Here is a 9,749-nt window from a genome sequence, read left to right on the forward strand (position 1 = left end):
GCAACTAGCTTCGTTTTGTTTGGACACTTACCTTATAATTAAACCACCAATTGAATTGTATTATTAAACACCGATTTTAGTGCCCGTTTTCGTCTTTTTTTTTTTTTTTTGACAGCATGTCATCTGCAAACTAGCCATGAAGAAAATTGTTGCGTATTTGTAGAGAGCTGTTTCAGGGTTAGAGGCTATGTACGTTTCTGTACTTACATTTTCCGTCCTGTTTCGTGTCCCTAGTTGGTGTCTCACTCAGCTACTTTTTAGTGCATTGCTTTCACTCAGTTCTTCATAAATTTCCGCTCGCTACTCCATCTCACAAGGACTTACACAAAGTGTGGCGAAATGTGATCTGAGCAGACACTTCTGGCAATACACTCAGTGAGACGTCTCATGTTACTGTCGTTGCTCACACACACACACACACACACACACACACACACACACACACACACACACATATATATATATATATATTTTGAATATGTGTGTGTGTGTGTGTGTGTGTGTGAGCAACGACAGTAACATGAGACGTCTCACTGAGTGTATTGCCAGAAGTGTCTGCTCAGATCACATTTCGCCACACTTTGTGTAAGTGCTTGTGAGGCGAAGTAGTGAGTGGAAATTTATGAAGAACTGAGTGAAAGCAATGCACTAAATAGTAGCTGAGTGAGACACCAACTAGGGACACGAAACAGGACGGAAAATGTAAGTACAGAAACGTACATAACCTCTAACCTCGAAACAACTCTCCACAAACACGCAACGCTTTTCTTCATGGCTAGTTTGCAGTTGACATGCTGTCAAAAAAAACAACGAAAACGAGCTCTACAATCGGTGTTTAATAATACAACTCAATTAGCGATTTAATTTTAAGGTGAGAGTCCAAACAAAACGAAGCTAATTGCAAATATTGTATTTCTTAGGCCTAGAGTAGTTAAATTATTACAAACGTGATACTGTAATTTACAGATGTCTGGGGAAATATAAAAATAAACTAGTTTTCTTTGCATAAGGCGGATTTCAGAAATAACCCAGTACCGATATTGTCTGCAAGAGGACTATTAAGGAAGAGCTTGTGCCACAACACATTATTAAAGTTACGTAGCAGCTACCTGTCCCTGTAAATAAAGAACCATATTAATCCACGTGTGCATTTGTGTTGTAGAAAGGGGATACCAGCTATTCATAACCACATCCTCTCCCTCGCTTCCTTACTACAAGACTCTACAGTGGCGACTAGGATATAACAGTACACTACAGCAGTTCCTTCTATGTATGGTCCAAGCTTCATCGACTTATATTACTTGGCAGTGACACATCACGCGCCAGCTACTTTAGTCCTTACGTTTTGCAGACTAGTGTAGGTGAGTGTAGGTTGACCGAACAGCGAGAGGGTCCACCGCATACTGGCGAGCAGCGCCCGTGCTTCGTCACTTTCCTAGCCCATTTGACCCTGAGGCTGAGTTGCCAGGTGCACGCTTCGCTTTGTAGTGACAGGAAGCAGCGTGTCAGACTGTAAATGAGGGTATGACGAGCAGATTACAGCCAGCAATCTCTGACAAATAACCAGATAACTACCGATAACGCCGACACGTCTCTTATTGACGAGAGTAATTTTCCGCGATATATCGACGACACAATCTATGACCCATTTAGCATTTTTTATTTCAGATTACATACATCAGAGAAGAGGAATTTTTGGCACAACTTGACTAGAAAAACGGATCGGTTGGCAGGACACATTCTGATGAATCAAGGGTTCACGAATTTAGTACTGGAGGGAAGCGTGGGGAGTAAAAATCGTAGAGGAAGGCCAAGAGACGAATACAGCACGCAGATTCAGAAGGACGTAGGTTGCAGTAGTTACTCGGAGATGAAGAGGCTTGCACAGGATAGTGTAGCATGGAGAGCTGCATCAAACTAGTCTCTGGACTGAAGACTATAACAGAACAACATCAGATTTCATAAATATGTACAAGGAAATGTAAGTGTGTTGGTATTAAGGCTCAGGGAAATTTTATTCTGTTTTCTCTAACAGTAACACAGCTGGTCGCCAAATTCGTTTTTTCATCAGTGTAATCATAACCATCGTCGTAATATATTAGAGCTAGTGGCATGATACGCCACAAAACTGTTTGCACCATATTCTTTAAGGTGGTCAGTATTTCCTTCTCCCACGGACTTTATTGCACACCAGTTTTTTTCCATACGTTGAACATGACCGTTCTGTTTATTCCGTATTTTATTTTTTATATCTGTATCCGAACGCGTAATTAATTGCCACTAATACCAACGTTACTCTGATGGTCTAGGAGCGAGTCTCCTGCCAGATTGCGGTAAAACCTCATTTCCGAGAAAATCAAGATGTCTGATATGGTCGGAAGACAGAATGCAACTTTCGCACCCATACAACAACGACGGAAGAACAACTTTGTTTAATTTGGGCAGTGTTTCGTTAAGAACATTACCTTTTAATGTTCGTCGAGTTGTGCCACAGAAATGCCTAAATCTTTGAAGATTAATTTCATAATCGTCCTATTTTGTATAGCTACAATCATGTCCAGATATTTCAGTTCAATTATTTGTTCGATTAGTTACCCATTTATCACAATCCTTGCTCTTATTGTTTATAATCCTCTAAATGCCATCATTTGATATTTACTTACGGAAATTGTCGCGTTTCGTATACCAAAACAAGAAACTTAGGCTCTAAAATGCGTACCTTAAGAGCTATAAGCACTTGTTAATCTTCGCTGATGTGAAACGCATCTGTTCTGTTAAACAAGTGCTTATAACTCTTAAGGCATGGATTTAGAGCCCATGTTTACGAAATATTTTTTTCTTGTTTTGGTATAAGGAACCTGTACTGCAATAGGAATTTTGTCGTTCCCTGCATGCGAGAGGACTGATGACCTCAGATGTTAAGGCCCATAGTGCTCGGTGTCCTGTATATGGTTCGTTTTACACATCGCTCCCTCTATTTCATTTACACCACTTCCCCTTATGATCTGGGCGTCAGCAAATAGAAGTTTGTGAAATTTAGATTTTTGTGTTTCAGTCTGAACTATTCACTTGTAGGCTTGGAAAATACGTTTTGCTATTCTTAAATTCGGCCATGAGAACGTTGACTGCCTACAATGTCACCCTGCTGTGGGTGTTTTTTGTTTCACGCTGAAGTTTATTATGAATAAGGAAGTTCGTAAGATATTGTGTTTGTGACCAGAAACAAATAGGTAAATGAAGAGAACATCTTCAATCTATAAAGCTATGTATGGTGTGTCGTGGAGGATACATGGTGTAAAAGTGACTCCATAACTCCATCCCTCTATCTCTCGTCTCCCCTCCTCATCCCTCTCTCCAAACATTCCGAATGTGCAACAGACGGTTTGCATACGTATAATCCCGAATTTATGCAATATTAACCTCATGGTAGGCCTAATGACGCGAAATGCATTTGGGGGCGTGTGATATAGCCATAATCGTAAGGACAAAACTGTCGTTAAGTACCGTCTCACATTCGAAAGTGTTCGTCTTTGAATAAATGAAGCAGTGACGCATCGCGCTGCGTTTCTTTCAAATTCTCCCTCCCTTCCTTTAATCCTACATGATAAAGATACGAGATATGGGTTTTATAAAGAATAAATTACTTTCTTCAGTGGATGAACGATATTTCATATTTCAAGGTGGGCGACCATATTGCTAAGTATTTGACACTCCTAGTCAATTTAAATGCCATATCTTACTAAGGACTTCAATCTGGACGGCGATTTTTATACATATCTTACACATCAGTGTTTCTGCGTTTTCAAACATCACTTCACTATCTTTTCTCACACGTCCTACAACACAAATCTGATGATCTCATCGTGGCAAATGCCGAATTTAGTTATTTGTGAAATGTAAAAAATAATTTAATATCTAGACTGAATTCATTAGTAAAAGTGATAAAATGATCTTTGCCTCTTACACTGAGATTATCCATTCTTTTCTTAAATTTTCTGATACACGAAAGTTAATCCACCTGCGGGTTTTACATGCAGACAAAGAAACATGCACTTATTATGGTGATTTGAAATCATATCATACATAAGATCGAACAGTAGTTAAATCTAGTTTGTCCTCAAAAAATTTTCATCTGTTTTATTATTTGAAATACTGACACACTCATGTTTAGGAAAAGCATAACACCTTAAACGACTAGAGATTGATGCTCATATTCGTAGGACATGGAAATTAGCACGGTCTGCAGAAATGATTAGCAATTTAGTCATCTCAGTTCAACATGTATCCTATTGCTTACAAGGCACAGGGTCCGCTATGGGCCCTGATTTCTTGTTTCATGCGTGATGGCATCGACGCGTATGAGGCGCGAATGGCGTCCTGTGGTGTAGCCATCCATGCTGCATTCACCTGGTTCCAAAGTTCATCTGTGGCGGTCGGCACTGGGCCACAGCGCTGCATCTGTCTTTTCACCATATCCCATACAGTTTCGATTGGCGTCAAGTCTGGTGATCTAGCGGGCCAGGGCAAAAGGCCGGCATACTTGGCTCAAATGGCTCTGAGCACTATGGGACTTAACAGCTGTGGTCATCAGTCCCCTAGAACTTAGAACTACTTAAACCTAACCAACCTAAGGACATCACACACATCCATGCCCGAGGCAGGATTCGAACCTGCGACCGTAGCAGTCGTGCGGTTCCGGACTGAGCGCCTGAACCGCTAGACCACCGCGGCCGGCGGCCGGCATACTGTGACACCGTGAAGTCACGTGTTCGTGCAACAAAATGTGGTCGTGCATTCTCTTGCTAATAAATGGCGTCTAAAGAGTTGTGCAGAGAGGGTATGGCTACGGGATCTCATCCACGAAGGTGACACTGCTTACAGCGCACTGGGAACCTCCAGTTGTGATTTGCGGTTGTGCCCAGCAGCACCCCACACCTTAAGGCTATGAGATGGCTCAGTATGTTTTGTGCCAAAGCAGTCACTGTGATGTTGCTCCTCTTGCCTGCGGCGAACCAAAATGTGGCCATGATTTTGAGAAAAACAGGATTCGTCCAAAAACACTATCTGATGCCATTCCTGTCCCGAGTGACGTCGTTCCGTATACCATTGGCGCTTAGTATATTTCTGCACTTTCGTCAAGTGTAGGCGGAGAAGTGGAGACGCGCATTTAACCCATGTCGTAATAACGGACACAGACTGATAGCGTACGATGTGTTACACTGTTCCACTGTTGCGCCCAGACCGATCTCGTCGTGTTCAACGGCCTTCCATGAACCATTCTGCACACATCCGTTGCACTGCCGAAACACTTCTTCCCACATGAACAGTAACTTCCCGAATCTGTCCAGCTCATCCTTTCATGACAATAGTGCGCCATCTTTCAGACTCACTGATCTGACAGTACGGTTCGGTGCGCGGCATCCTGCACATCTGCTCAAGTCACACTGATCCACTACCTTGGGTTTATAGCGACAACGACAGCCGTAAGCACATTTTACGGGTAGTTGGTGTTGCGCAGCGATATCGATGTTGACCTTGACACGGTGGGCTGACATGGTTCAAATGATACTCATTTCTGCAGAACGTACTAATATGCACGTCCTGTGAATATGAACGCCCTATTTCTAGTCGAAATTAGAATTAATTTTAATACCTCCAGCTGCTGACGGGCGTTGATATATATCAACGGGGACAGGCGAAAATGTGTGCCCTGACCGGGACTCGAACCCGGGACGTCCTGCTTACATGGCAGGCGCTCTGTCCATCTGAGCCACTGAGGACACAGAGGATAGTGCGACTGCAGGGACTATCTCAAGCACGCCTCTTGCGAGGCCGACATTCTCACCTTGTATGTCAGCACACTACTTCCTTAGTGCCTCACCCCAACACACTCATTACTCGTGGAAGACATTCTTACCAAATCCCGTAAGAGTTCGGGGAATATGTGTGCATCGGCACAGAAGAAGAAGGTCATGGTCAGTACTGCCAGAACTATATACTTATATGTCATGTCCGAAAAAACAGACACCATATCCATATAAGTATCTATTTCCAGCCGGTCAAAGCGTTCTGTTTTTTCTCAACACGAACGTAGTTTATGTGCAATGCCACATTACTGGAGAACTAATAACAAGGGAGAAACTAATACGTGGAGAACACATCCAACACAGAGTGCTGTTGTACAAGCAGGAGGTATTCACTCACATTGTGGAGGTGACGTTAGGCAACGAGTGGAAACAGCACGGCTACTGGTTCTATCAATGCAATCTGAAGTTATCACCCGCCTTACTTAATATCTATGATGATGTTACGGATTTCTGTGCTTTTCCTAGAATGGAGATGTTGTATGAATTCGTATGTAGTATTTTCAGTTTACTCTTCTGTAGGTAACATTTCCGCCTCATGTTAAAAAACGTGTTTGGTGCACAACATAAATGAAGAATGCTCAGTTTGACAGTTTCTCAACCACTGTCAAGATCTTACAAACTTTAGCGTTATGAACATGTAACCTGTAATAGCTTGTAGTTTAATTATTTGTTGCGCTTAATATTGTCCATTTCGTACAGTGAAATTTCAACCAAAGAGTTTGGTGTACAAAATCGTATGCAACTGGATTCTATCTTTTCTTATAATGTTTGGTTATCTAAGAACTAGTGTCCATTATATACGCAAGTCAGTTGTTTCCCGGAGATGGCCTAATAAGCCGAAAACTAGTTAGGAATAAATGTCAGAAGAACAAAAGAAGTGAACTTCTTACTCAACCTTAAATATGGAATTGTTCTACCAAGAAGTAACGGAAGGATCCATAAATAACTTTTAAGTACAATTTCTTCTCTTGCAACCTTTACTTTTCCACATGGTAGCTATAGAATTTCATTGTATTTTACACAATTTGTTTCTGGTTTGGTCGTCACCTACCTGCCAGTAGTAAGTGCGAATGTTGAGAAGTTTTTTTGAAATGTGAAATGAACATCGAAGAATCTGTTCGTTTTCAACTACGGAGAATCTGAAATAAATCTTTCGTGAAATACTGCGACGGTAAGTGTTCCCTTTTGTTCGGTCCTACAGCACGTTAATTGAGTTCCATATCTTTCCATAATCCAGTCCTTAGAAATTCACAAGAATTCTTTGGGGTGTTTGTACACGATGTTAGCATAACTCTTTCGAATCCTAATTGTTGAAGAAGTATCCAACACCAGTATCTGAGCACCGAAAGTGTGACTCAACATTTACAATCACTATGCGCCAGTGAAGTTCGTCGCAAACCTTTACGCATTGTGGAAGCATCTGTGACCACTGACGGTGTTATTAAGTTCGATGGCTCTCTTGGTACTGTCCGAAAGGAATATGCTAAGAGGTGGCAGTAGAATTTAAGTGTTTCTCCTTCATACTCGCTATAGCCCATAACCAAATAATATTTCCTATAGAATTCCTCAGTAATCGTCACGAAACACACATATTATAATACGGTGAAGAAAATTCCATCTTAGTATTTCAGCAGGTCACACCTCACCAATTATAAAACATTACAATATAAAGAGACGAAATGATGACTAGTGAAGTATTTTCTTACCTGCAGAATTTACTGTGTCCAATCACGAGTGCCGAGTAGCGTCCTACTGTTCTGAAGCAGTTGAGGAGTGCCACTCAGAGCGTCGTTCAAAGTCTGACTGGTCGCTGTCGCTTCGTATCTGACATTAGTTCATCATCTTGATAACTACTCGTCCCCGTAACACGGACTGCTACCGTGATGTCTGATGTTGCAATGAACAAGCAGCCTTGTTTGACTGCGAGATGCCACATGGATACGGCGAAGAAGCTTATCGCAGTAGTGCACACCAGCTGATCGTCACATGATCCACGCCATGCGGTGATCTTAATCATTCACCAGTCACATGATCAACTAAGACATCTGTTTTCATACTTCCGGGTTCTTACTGTCGGCGACTGAAAGTCTTTGTGAATTTGTGAGCTAATTATATCATGATAATATCTTTGTAGACTACAATCAATATTGCAATTAATTCTTGTCCAAATATTCAAGGTGTCCATTTCACGTCACTGACTCCCTCTATACCTCGAATGAACCTTTGCGTTACACTTTATCACATTTCCTAGCTTCAAACTTCCGACATTCCGATCTCCGATTGGCAGCATGCCCTCCTCGACAGGGCAATTGCTGACGACTTTTATTCAGAATGCAAACAGTGACTAGGTTCGAAATCGGCACTTAGGACGTTTTGATGAATAGCTAGCAATGCTAGCCTAAGAACACTAGTAGTCAGTACATACCGTACTTCAGTTAGGCGAATTATTGGAAACAGGAGATAATGTTGTCTTCTGAATAATTATTTGGTCATCAGCAAGGTACAGAGTGCTTATCTGTGAATGTCCTGGTATAAATCTGACGCCTTGTTAGCTAACTCGATTCCATTGCCTTAACAACATGGTATGTATAAGGGATCCAGTAGGTGAAAGGCTACGGCCTTGTCACAGTACTGATCTCTGTTCGTTCTATCTTCAGTTTCATGTGTTTGTTTTAATTTCTGTGTGCTAAAACACCTCATTTTTCTGTGATGTTCCAAAGCTTGCTTCTGTTCACCTTATCGAAAGCCTTCTCATAATGATGTATATGTCCAGGTTGTATTCTCGTCGTTTTTCACTTAACTAGTGAGCATTTGTAACATTGTCTCTTTGTAAATCCATTTTGTTCCTCCATTAGAGAGACATATCTTTCCGATTCTCTTCTTAATAATTCTTGGCAAAGTCCGTAAGAATCGTTTAGTACGCCTGTTCTTCCGGGGTCTCACAGGTATATCTTCCCCTTTTTTAATAGACTGGCATCATATCCGCTGTCTTCAACGATTCACTAACTACCATTGTCTTTGGGCACTTGTTTAAGAGGTGTAATATCCCCAACTGTAGCTTTAATCCTCTTTAGCTAAGGAGTCCTGCGTTGATTCTGCCAGGCCGAGCAGCTTTACAACTGCTAAGATGATTGAAAATACTATGAAAAGGATAGATTACTATTCACTATAAAGCGGAGAAGTTGAGTTGCATATTGAAACAACAAAAAGGCTGTCAAACAAGTACGCCTTCGGCCAAACAGGCCTTCATCCGAATTAGACAACGTACACACTACTGTCTAATTCGGATGAAGGCTTTTTCGGCCGAAAGCGCACTTGTTTGACAGCCTTTCTGTTGTGCCTATCTGCGACTCAACATCTCCACTATGTTGTGAGTAGCAATCTATGCTTTTCATAGTACTATCATTATTGCATCCTGGATATTCATTGTTATGATTGAAAATGTAGTTGTGCTAAATCGTTTGGAGGTAATAGAACTTAAATCTGAATTCATCAATTGCATATTAGATTTATTCCTTTAGAGTTTTCAGCACTCTACGGCTGCCTCAAATACATCCAGTATGATTCCCTGACGTCTTAACACAACCATATCCTCTCATCCTGCCCCTTCTTCCACATATTCCCTTCCTTACCCATTATGCACACGACCTTCTCATTTCTTATCTTATCAGCCCACATAATTTTCAGTATCCTACTGTCACACCACATATGAAATGCTTCAATTTGCTTTCCAGGTGCTCCCACTACCCATCATTCAGTTCCACATAAAGTTCATTTTCAGGTATTTCTTCACAAATTAATGCCTATTTTTTAATTAGAAAATAGTTTTTAGCTAGCAATGGGCAGTTTATCTGTGGTGGTTTCCGTTAGTCCCATTTTTTT

General features: G+C 41.3%; 1 protein-coding gene across 1 annotated transcript in view; it reads right to left on the reverse strand.

The window, feature by feature from the left end:
- LOC126483950 (monocarboxylate transporter 12-B-like) overlaps positions 1–7,696 on the reverse strand; it is a 90,214-nt gene extending 82,518 nt beyond the window's left edge. Inside the window, exon 1 of the mRNA XM_050107238.1 lies at positions 7,574–7,696. The gene's annotated coding sequence lies outside the window, so the exon portion shown is untranslated. The remainder of the gene's footprint in view (positions 1–7,573) is intronic.
- Positions 7,697–9,749: the final 2,053 nt, after the last annotated feature.

The sequence above is a fragment of the Schistocerca serialis genome, chromosome 6 (genome assembly GCF_023864345.2).
Source record: "Schistocerca serialis cubense isolate TAMUIC-IGC-003099 chromosome 6, iqSchSeri2.2, whole genome shotgun sequence".
Classification (NCBI taxonomy): domain Eukaryota; kingdom Metazoa; phylum Arthropoda; class Insecta; order Orthoptera; family Acrididae; genus Schistocerca; species Schistocerca serialis.